The following is a 10153-nucleotide window of genomic DNA, read 5'->3' as shown; positions in this document are numbered from 1 at the left end:
TTTTATTTGCAAATTATTATAGCAAATGACGAATGAAGATTTCTAGAATAATAATTTTTGCAATGTATCTATAGCTAATCAAGTATAATTTATTAATATATAAATGGTCAGATTTTGCTTCCATTGGTAAAATGCTTTAAATTAATTTAATTTATTAACTTCCAGAAAGGAAGCATAAATATTTGAACTATTTTGATTAATAATCTGTATGGAAATAGAGGCATAATTTTGGTCGTGTTAAATATTTAATGGAAATATTAATTGTAACGTAGACACAAGGAACGCTCGATACTTTTATTTTGGAAAATTTGGTATTTCGTATTTATTTTTGCATTTTTTTTTTTTAACCTATATAGGTTTTATAGTATTTTACACTGTGAAACGTAGATGTATCCTAGGTATTAACAAAGCGTTGCAATCACGTAAACGGATTTTAACCTGCGTCCCATAAGCCACTGGTGATTTCCACTACCGACGAAAATAATAGGCTAAAGATAGAAAACGAAATTTTGTCAGACTTTTCCAGTTATTGCCCTGTACAGTTTAATATTCAAATGTAAGTCTCTTGGTGACAATTCCGCGCGAACGTTGTATTATATTTCTCTATGCATGTACCGTATTAAAGTACTTCTCCGTAAGAAACGTTGAGTTACAAGTACGATTTTCTACGAATTCACTGACAATTAAAATAAAAAGAAATTCAATTGGAGAATTAAAAATTAGATCATTAAAAATTGCTCGGCAAATGGTATATGTGTGTACGGTATGCAAAGTTGGAATACGTTGGACAGTATCAGCACATCAATACCCCAAGACTTGATACGATCCCGTTAAGTATCGCCAAGTATCGGATACATTCACGTGCAACGTAATACATATCGCGTTTGGGATATTCAAGTAACTGTCTTCGAATTACGCTGGAATCAGTAAGTTGTTCTTTATAAGCTTCCACTGGTAACTTAACCTTTTCATTGAGAACGTTGCATCGATGACAGTCGAGAACGCCTACTATGACAATTACCTCGGCTCGGTTAATAAACGTCGACTACCATCGTGCACCCACGCTATGAAAATTTTCAGGATTATTAAAATAAGATGTAATGAGTTTCACGGACTGAAAAATATTTGATAACGTAGATGACGTAGTTAATATCGTGAGAGAAGAAACGTGCAAATATAATATAATATTTTGCAAAAATGAAATCTTTTCGTGTAACATATTTCAATGTGTCGCGACTGCATAACATAACTGTAAAACATATTGCCGAATGGAAGAAAATTCCAAATTGACACGTGTATATGAGTAATTTGCGTGAATCATTTCTTCTGTACTAAACGCTCGTACATTTTTTACATACAATTATAGCGGTGTGTAAAAATTTGGCGAAAAAGTGTGGTCAGATAAATTGTTCGAAAAGCGATATCCAAAAAAATTCTAAACAACATTGGATACAAGGCTATGTTAAATAAGAGAAGAAAGTATAATACATAAACATCATACATACATAATTGTAGAATATTCCTTAAAATTCTTTCAAATAATTCTGCAACCTAAGTGAAGAATCTACTTGGAAACGTTTGCGCGCCACTGTATATTATACTTTCGTTTCTTTCTCTGGTTAATTATAATTTTGCAAAATTACAATGTCGTTTCTTCATTTTACTCTTTGAACTTTCGTTTCTCCGACACTGTACCTTCATACGACGTCGTTTTATGTCTTTAACCTATTGTAGTGCGCAGATTCACATCCTGAAATACGGACATGCGTCTATGACTCAGCCTGCATAAAATTTGCGCGATAGTTAACGCGTTAACGCGTTTTCTTCACTCGTGCGCTCCATACTACATCCTTTCTTGTTTCATCGCCGTGAAAAAAGTTGCTGTGGATCGGTTAAGGTTAAGTGAATTAGTTCCGGTAAACCTTTAATTTCGCGCAGCGACCCTCAATAGTAATAACGATAGCTGGTATAAGCTACACGGGACGAGCTTACAAGTTACCACATCCACGAGACTGTTTTGATAGAAATTCAGAGAAACCGTGGTGGGTTTTCACGTTAGGTCGAATCACCGAGTAGAAATAACCATCTGTGAAATTACCTACCGCTGAAGCTCGTTAGTACTTTATAAATAAACTTTGCGTGTGGTTTGTGTGCAATAGCGCGCAAACTGAGAAAAAAATGAATAAAGGTAGAAAGAAAGATTGTTGCAGTATGTCATTATATTGGTCGGCAAAAGAAGAAAAAAAAAAGGAAGGATTATTAGCTGAATCGCATGATCTACGCCATTCTACGTTGTACTTTCTCCGTGCACACTGCACCGATGTATATGCTTCCACTTCTCGGAAGATCAGTTTCGCCTTTTTTCTTACCACCGCAGCCTTCTTACGTAAAAAAATAATTAAATTGTAAATTTATCTCCGATAAAATAAGCTATTTACTGTTTACATCGATATATGGTGGATAATAATTTCTTGTTTGTATAGAGTTAACTGGGCGAAAGAATCTTAAATAATATTTTAATAGTTTATCGAATATCTTTTAATGGAGGGAAGAAATTATTCGATTTTCTAACGGGTGTTTAGATACAGAAAGTAAATGTTTTATTACTGTAAAATTGTCATTAAACAGTGTTTGAAACCTGTGAACATACTCTACTGTCGCTGAGACGCCCGTGGTCGAGTTGGATTAACAATACACAGATATTATTAAAACGTATGAATTAATGACAAAGCAATAATCAACGGACGTAAAGACATTTAAATCGATCATATGAAAACTCGTCAATGGCGTATTAAAATTAACTACACGGTTTGTCGAAATTCCAACCGGTTTAAAAGATCATTAATTATTACAAATAGCATAATTTCTATAGCAATTTGAAAGAATTTTTCCCATCCTATCTATAGCTCGGATACATATAAAAGGATAATGAACTTTTCTTCAACGATGAAATTGATAAATGTTGACTTTTATACACGACAGTCGTGTCTCGTTACGGCGTTAATGAAATTTCAAAATGTTTTATATATCGCGTAGACGAAAAGTTTCCAGTTTGAATGGTTCCGCTGTGCTCCACTGTACGTCGAAACGACAGTTTTATGGTATTTTCATTTTTCCAGTCTAGTTATATATCTCATCCGATCTCCGCCAAGTAATTTCGGCTTTTGTAACTGCAATAGTTTGTATCGATTTCGTATAAATCGTAGCCGGCGTCGACGCTCCAATTTTGTTGGATAGTCGCATTAATTAAAGGGCGAAAGAAAAGCGCGCGCGGTGCAATCCGTGGTATGCAACGCGCAACTCTGGTCTGACAGGAACAAAGCCGGTGCCGCTGTCGCTAGCAACAAGCCACGTTCTAGTTACAACTGACGTGGAAATCCTCGGTGGTCCGCTAAGTGGGACTCGTTGCCGGAACGGGAAATTTGCAATGTCCCGTGTCCTGGTGCTTCAAGATGTGACGTGCTAATACGTCGTTAATATCTCGTCGTCTGTACATACGTGCGTGACTTCTGGCTAGATTGATATTTTATCGTCGCTCGTTAACGTCAACCAAACGAATTCGTGATCCTTCCCTGCTGACTATACTAGAACGGCGGTTAAATCGATTCGTAAGGTGTAATTTGCGTTTGCATATTCAGGCCTTTATTACGCCGCTTATTTGTCGCGTATCAGTCGTTTCGATCGTGCCGATTGAAATCTACCGGTACTTGCACCTTGCAGGTTTATTTTCAAACGATAGTCTGTCTTTGCTTTTTGCACTAAGGAAATTTGTTATGCGACTGTTGACGAATTTAGGACACCGACCGTGGTCAGAAAAAAGATAATCTGGGTTTTCAGAGGATTAGTCGATCAGAATTATAATTAAGATAATCGATTAGTATTATACGTGTTCAAGCACAAATATAGGAAAATCATTTACGAAAGGTAATAAATTGTGGATTATACGTTCTCATATAAACTGTTACGCCCCGAGGCTCACTATAGGCCGTGTTCCTAACCGTCTCCCTTGGTACTACAGTGTCGCTGACAAATCTTCTTACATATACGAAATATACACAACGTAGCGATAAGTGTATAGTTGTCGTCGAGCAGCGAGTTCTAAAAAACATCGATTCGCCTACGGTCCGTTATTTTACATACACAAAAAAGGTAGCATACGTGATCATAGGCGCGAATGGTCGCGAGACCCAAGCGTGGTGGGGTCGTCTCCAAAAGAAGACAAAGGAAAATATCGAAGGGCAATCAGTATCATACGAGGAGTCAAACCGAATGCTTCGAGAGCTTCAGAGAAATAAAATCAAGTTCGCTTAGTGAAACGAATACGTCGAGAAATACTATAAAGTCGAGTCGAATTATAATAATAAACTAGTTGTATCATCGTTAAATCATTTTAACGTGTTAATTATAATCTTAAATATTGTTAAAAATAGAAGCTTATGTTAACTCTGTTAATTCAGTGTTACAATCGTTTGAACTACCTCTGTTATCCTAATCGAAACAGGGGAACGACTGATTCGCGGCGTCGACTATCAAAATCGTAGCGAGAATTTACGCCTCTCGCTGACGCGTTTCCTCGCGATCGCGTCTCTCCGCGAACATAAACCTCATCGAGAACATTTTTGACGAATCGTGTAGCTAGGAAGCTGAGGTTTACAAAATTCGAATCTCGCTCGTGAAATCATTTGTATGCAGAATACGTGGAAGCAAGAAATAAGAAAATACAGTGGAAGGATGTAATGCAATGTCAAAATTAATGAAAACAGTGACTGTGAAAAGAATATATAACTTTGCTATCTATGGTATTGTTGTTACAATATGTTTATGGATTGTTTATATAGCTCATAATTATAAACGAACAGACCATAATAATTTGTCAGGTCTATTTCATCTTTTGTAAGTGTCCTAATACTTACGGATGTCTTGTCGTGCGCGATTGAAAATTAATTAATCAGTTGCTGGAAATGGAAATTGAGGAACTTTCTGCAAGAAAGGCGCATGAGACAGAATATTGAATCGAGTGGATCACGTTGGAAGTTTTAATATTTCCTTTTTTTTAATATCAACTGGATACTATTGGTTTTGACTAGGTTAACTTTTAAAGAACTTCATTTTCTATATTTACAAAATATAATGAGTAAAAATTTCGCAGAATAATTTAACTACATTCACCGTTTATGTTTCAACCAATTTCCCCCTTTCGAGAAAGCTCCTTGACAGTAATAATCTAATGAACGAAACGTTTATTTCTATTTCTATTTTTATGGTAATTCAGACAGTGAGAATAATGTGTGAAACTAAAACGTTGACGTAGAAACTCTTACAGATGATCGAATGTAAAGTGGTTTGAGCCTGCCAGCGACAAGATCTGCGCCCCTTTGCAAGATAATTTTACCAAGTGAAGAGTCGAGAGTTTAGGCGTTCTTCGTTCTTAATGTCTGGCCGCGAGATCTGACAGCAGAATCTCAAGTACTCGAATTAACAGAAGGCTTGACTATTTGGATGAGGAAATCTTCTTGTAAATATTATTCTATATTTCAAAAAGAATAATACAAGAATATTGCAAAGAACACGATATAATATAAATGTAATTTTTTCTAACTCGTTCGCAAATTCCTTTCCTTATTTATGAGTATCTTTTTTTACTACTAAGTTCTAGTTACAGCGTTCAAGCTGAGTTGAATCACATTCTGTTTACGTCTGAAATCATCTGAGTCTTCCAACGCCACAATCGCTTCGAAATAAAAAGATACCTAATTCATCGTTACTTTCGTTGTAATTTTCTATTTCCATCGTCAGGACTTCAAACGTTGACGTTAATATTTGGATAAATATTTGATCTCATATCCAAATTTGAAAACTTGTTCGCGTATCTACGAGGGTTGAAGATTTCTTGCAATTTTTACACGCTTTTATCTAACTTTTGAAGTATTGTTTATCTTCTTTGAACGCTCGACGCTACACGTTTCCGATTACGATCCGAACGCGTGCGATATTACCTTCATACTAAAGTAATCGGAAAAATATGAAATCGTAAAGACGACATGCAAAGAGTAAAATTACAGAGTAAAATTACAAGAGATATTGTTCGGCTAATAGAACGTTTCGCATAGCAAAACATTCGGATAATAGGTCTGCGAGTACTCGATGTTCCACTGTGGTTTCTTTGCCGGTAGCTGCGCTTAGACGAAGGAAAGATACGTAGGGCTAAAATGATAATTCTGAATGGCATGGCAAATAGGACGGAGCGTTCCGCGGGAAAATCGACGGTGTACAGCAGGGCGGTACATTAAGGTGCGACGTGCTAATGTGTCGCCTGCGATGACATACGCGTATGGGAACGCAGACGAACCGGCTAAGTCCAGACTAAGTCCATCGACACTTACCGCTTCAATGTGTCGCCGAGCGTGAACGTGACCGGACTTGAGCCTCGAGAACAGGAAGATTGTGTTCCGCGTTAGTTTCCTTTCACAAGACATTGAATACTCGCGAATACTTAACACGCTCTCTGAAATTTCACCAATAATTCCAGTTACGAAACGTCGATCGTGAATGAATCATGTCTTCCGCGATGTCCGGAAACTGACGATGAGAATCGTTTTCAATGAAAACAGGTGACCGTATTTGCTTCTCGATTCGTTGGACGTTGCTGGATCTCTTTATTGCATTTGTACAGAGAGTATATGATTTTTATTAGAAACGAAGTCCACGTAGCTTGTGTTCGAAGGAGAAAAGAAAACTCGACGTAGAACGAAGCTGTATGTGAAATTATTCGTGGAACTGTATTTAAAGCTGTAAGACTGTTCTGGAGCGTGGGTGAGTCGGTTGGCGGCGATTTTCAGACTGGCTTGCTGCGTTTTTCTGGGTCTTCGGGCCAGCGAGCCTAAAGCTACGTTTCCACCTAACGATAAATCGTGATTTTACGGTCATGGTACTAAATATTATGACTTTTGTCGTCGTGGAAACTAGATGTCGTATTGGACTCGCTGTAGCGATATCGATGTCAAGTAATTTCAGCGGGTTTGATTTTTTAGCGTCAGAGTTACGACAGCAGAAACCATGACTTTTACTGTTACGTAAAAACGTAGCTTAAGAGTAGCTGCGATAAAAGAGTAGGTGAAATAAGTAGGAGCAGGGCTTCTGCACTTACGCGCTAGATATCGCGCGTACGTGTGCATATTATCAGTGAAATTTCAACAAACTTGTACATAGATTAATCACGCGAAGATTACGGACTTAAAAGTTTCATAATAGATCGAGGTATATCAACGTGATATAGTGGCTTTACATTTCTGCTACAGTGTGTTAGGTTCCATATGAGAGGCATACAAACGCACGAAGAATGAATTTATGAATGTAAAAAATACTTCAACGCGAAACATATTATTAAACGAAGATATAAATATCATTTTGTGTAGCTACGTCGACGAATTTCATTGTAATTTATTTACAAATTTGAAATTAATTTAAAAATACAAAGAAATCGAGAGATAATAATACATTTGTTTTTCGCTCGATATAACGGTCCAATGGGAGGCAAATCGAAGAGTATCAATTTTTTAATTTCCAGAAACAGGAAATACGTTTGTAAAGAATTATAAAGGAACAACTTAGTCATCCGGATGAAAAGTACCGTTCAAAAGTTAATGTAAAGAATTCCTGATGCTTTCACCGCAATTAAAGGAAATCGAAATGAAATTCAGGAAATAAGAAATCCGATTATTTATACATGTCAGTTTTCAACTTATGGGCATCAGCTTTGTAATGGAACTAAGCTAAATATTGTCAATCTATTTTGATCTTTTATCGAACGAAAAGTTTATAGAATATTCAGGGTATTTGGTGGAAAAATATTTGGCTGGAACGCTTCTCGGAAATATTTCATTTATTAAACAGTGAATAAATAAAATAATTAAATAAAATCGATTAAAAGCACTCAAAATATCTCGTAATTAATTTGCCATAAATATTAGGAACCCGGGAAAAATTCAATGATCAATGCAAGATAACGATTGGTAGAGTTGTATCAAAATAACGAATTGAGATTCATACGTTGAAGCCTCTCGTCTCTTGATCTGAAATCCCATGAAGCCCGCGAAATTTGAATCTTACTACCTTCGTTCATAAAGCCTATGAAATCAAACAATAATAAATATAATGTAAAATCTAAGGATACAAGTCAATGTTAGTTAACAGCGATTGAAAGGAAAATTAAGTTTCAATAACTATGAAATCCTCGTTATAACTTGTAATATACAGGGTGGTTGGTAACTGCTGATACACGCGGATAGGGGGTGATTCTACGCCACGTAGAACGTCGATTCTACATATTATGTTCTGTTCGTAGCTTCGAATCAGGTAGGCGTAGATAGATTTTTCTGATTTGTGTTCTAAATTCGAGTAAATGCACTCGATGCTGATAATATGCAAAAAATGTATAAAACATTGAAAGTAAAATACTCATTACGATATTTAGTAGATGCAATTTTTATTTAGATTCCACTTCTTTAGTTATGTTCAGATATAAAAATGCATCAAAATCTATTCATAAATGTTTCAACAACACACTACCGACTTAAGGTTTATTAAATCGTAACGTGAGATTTATTGGATTCCAAAATTCAGTACAAACAGGTTTGCCTCATTTTCCACGAAAGCACGCCTAATAATAATAATAACTGGACGCAGGGTGTAACATGCATAAATGGAAGAAGCGTTACTGTTTGAAAATGTCGACTCGTCGCACTGTTTCTGAAATCCAGCGAACTCGTAAGAAAATATTCTTGTTCGATTCTTGCGCGCATCGATCTCGAAATTCTGCGGAACTAGGTCGCCGTGTTCCTAGGGTGCTATCACTATAGATCGAGCTTCGGGATTTGTGCTTATCTCTCGGGCGATATCCAGCGAGCAGCGACAAATCTTGGCCACATTTCCCTAGCTGCGAAGTATGTATCAGCTTCGACGCCGAAGGGATCACGATGCTCGCGTGTGAGCGCGTATAGGCGATTTCGATTCGCGCGTGTGTGTCTCGTGCCTCCTCGCAAGTACAGTTGTCATCTTTTAAGGTCATCGACTGACAGAAACTCATCGCCGCGAGACGTTCTATTTCGAATGGAGAGTGATCGCGCGGACGTGCTTGCACACCTCGGGAACTTGCTACGTTGCGACTTGACGGCTAAACAACATCGATTACCAGCGATAAATCGTAGGTTGTCAGGCTTCTTTCATCTCGGAACGTAACCTCGATTTATGCTGAACTTACATCTCGCTTCGTTAACGGTTTCGATTGGAACCTTCGCCGCGGGCATCGAGTCCAGTCGACGTTTGTGAAATCAGCCTTTCGCAGTTACTCTGTCGATTCTTCTTCGCCGAATTTTTATCCACTCGGCATCGACGCTTGTAGAACGACGACGAAACTCCGATGAAACGTTTCTTGCGTGTCTTGTTCTTCCTTCCTTCGCGCGTCTTTCGTTGCTATTGTTATTGCCTGTGCGATATAGACATTCAGATATTACCGAGAAATTGTTCATTCAAATTGCCGATTGTTAACTTCAAACTATAAGCGACATTAAGCAACGACGGTATACAGTATGGTAGAAACACGAGAGGTTCGCAAAAAGTGTGGAGCAATTAAAAGAAATAAAAAAGTGAATAGGAAGAGGTAATATCCATTGTGGGTTATATTTATTACTTTACTTTATTACATAGCCAGAGTGTAGCTGACTGATACTCTAACGAGTGCAACGCCTCGGGACGGTTATTTTTCAAATTGCAGCGTAGTTTCTTCAGATACTTCGCTAATCCAAATATACTTCCTCTACTCATACGCAACTACTAATCTCAAACTTTCCTCTCGCCACAATTTTCTCTGTATTTTCGTCGTGCTCCGTTAATTTCGTTCCTCGTATCCTCGAACGTTTTTAATATCCTCTTCGTCCTTCATTTCCTTCGGACGAGGCTGTTGTTTCCTTGCTAAATACTTTGATCAAGATTGGTATTTCACCTCAACGAGTTTCATTTATTAGGTTCTTTGTTTGGTAGCTTTGTCCAAGCTCGTTTTCCCTACGCGATTAGTACGAAGCAACGGCAGGCAGCTTCAGTTTGCTAAAAGAGAGAGCGTCCATAAAAAGAGGGTTGTTCCAGTGTTTCTTCCTCG

Source organism: Bombus vosnesenskii, unplaced genomic scaffold (assembly GCF_011952255.1).
Source record: "Bombus vosnesenskii isolate JDL3184/JDL3185 unplaced genomic scaffold, Bvos_JDL3184-5_v1.1 scf7180000013287, whole genome shotgun sequence".
NCBI lineage: Eukaryota > Metazoa > Arthropoda > Insecta > Hymenoptera > Apidae > Bombus > Bombus vosnesenskii.
The sequence above is the reverse complement of the archived record's forward strand: the minus strand, read 5'-3'. Positions refer to the sequence as shown.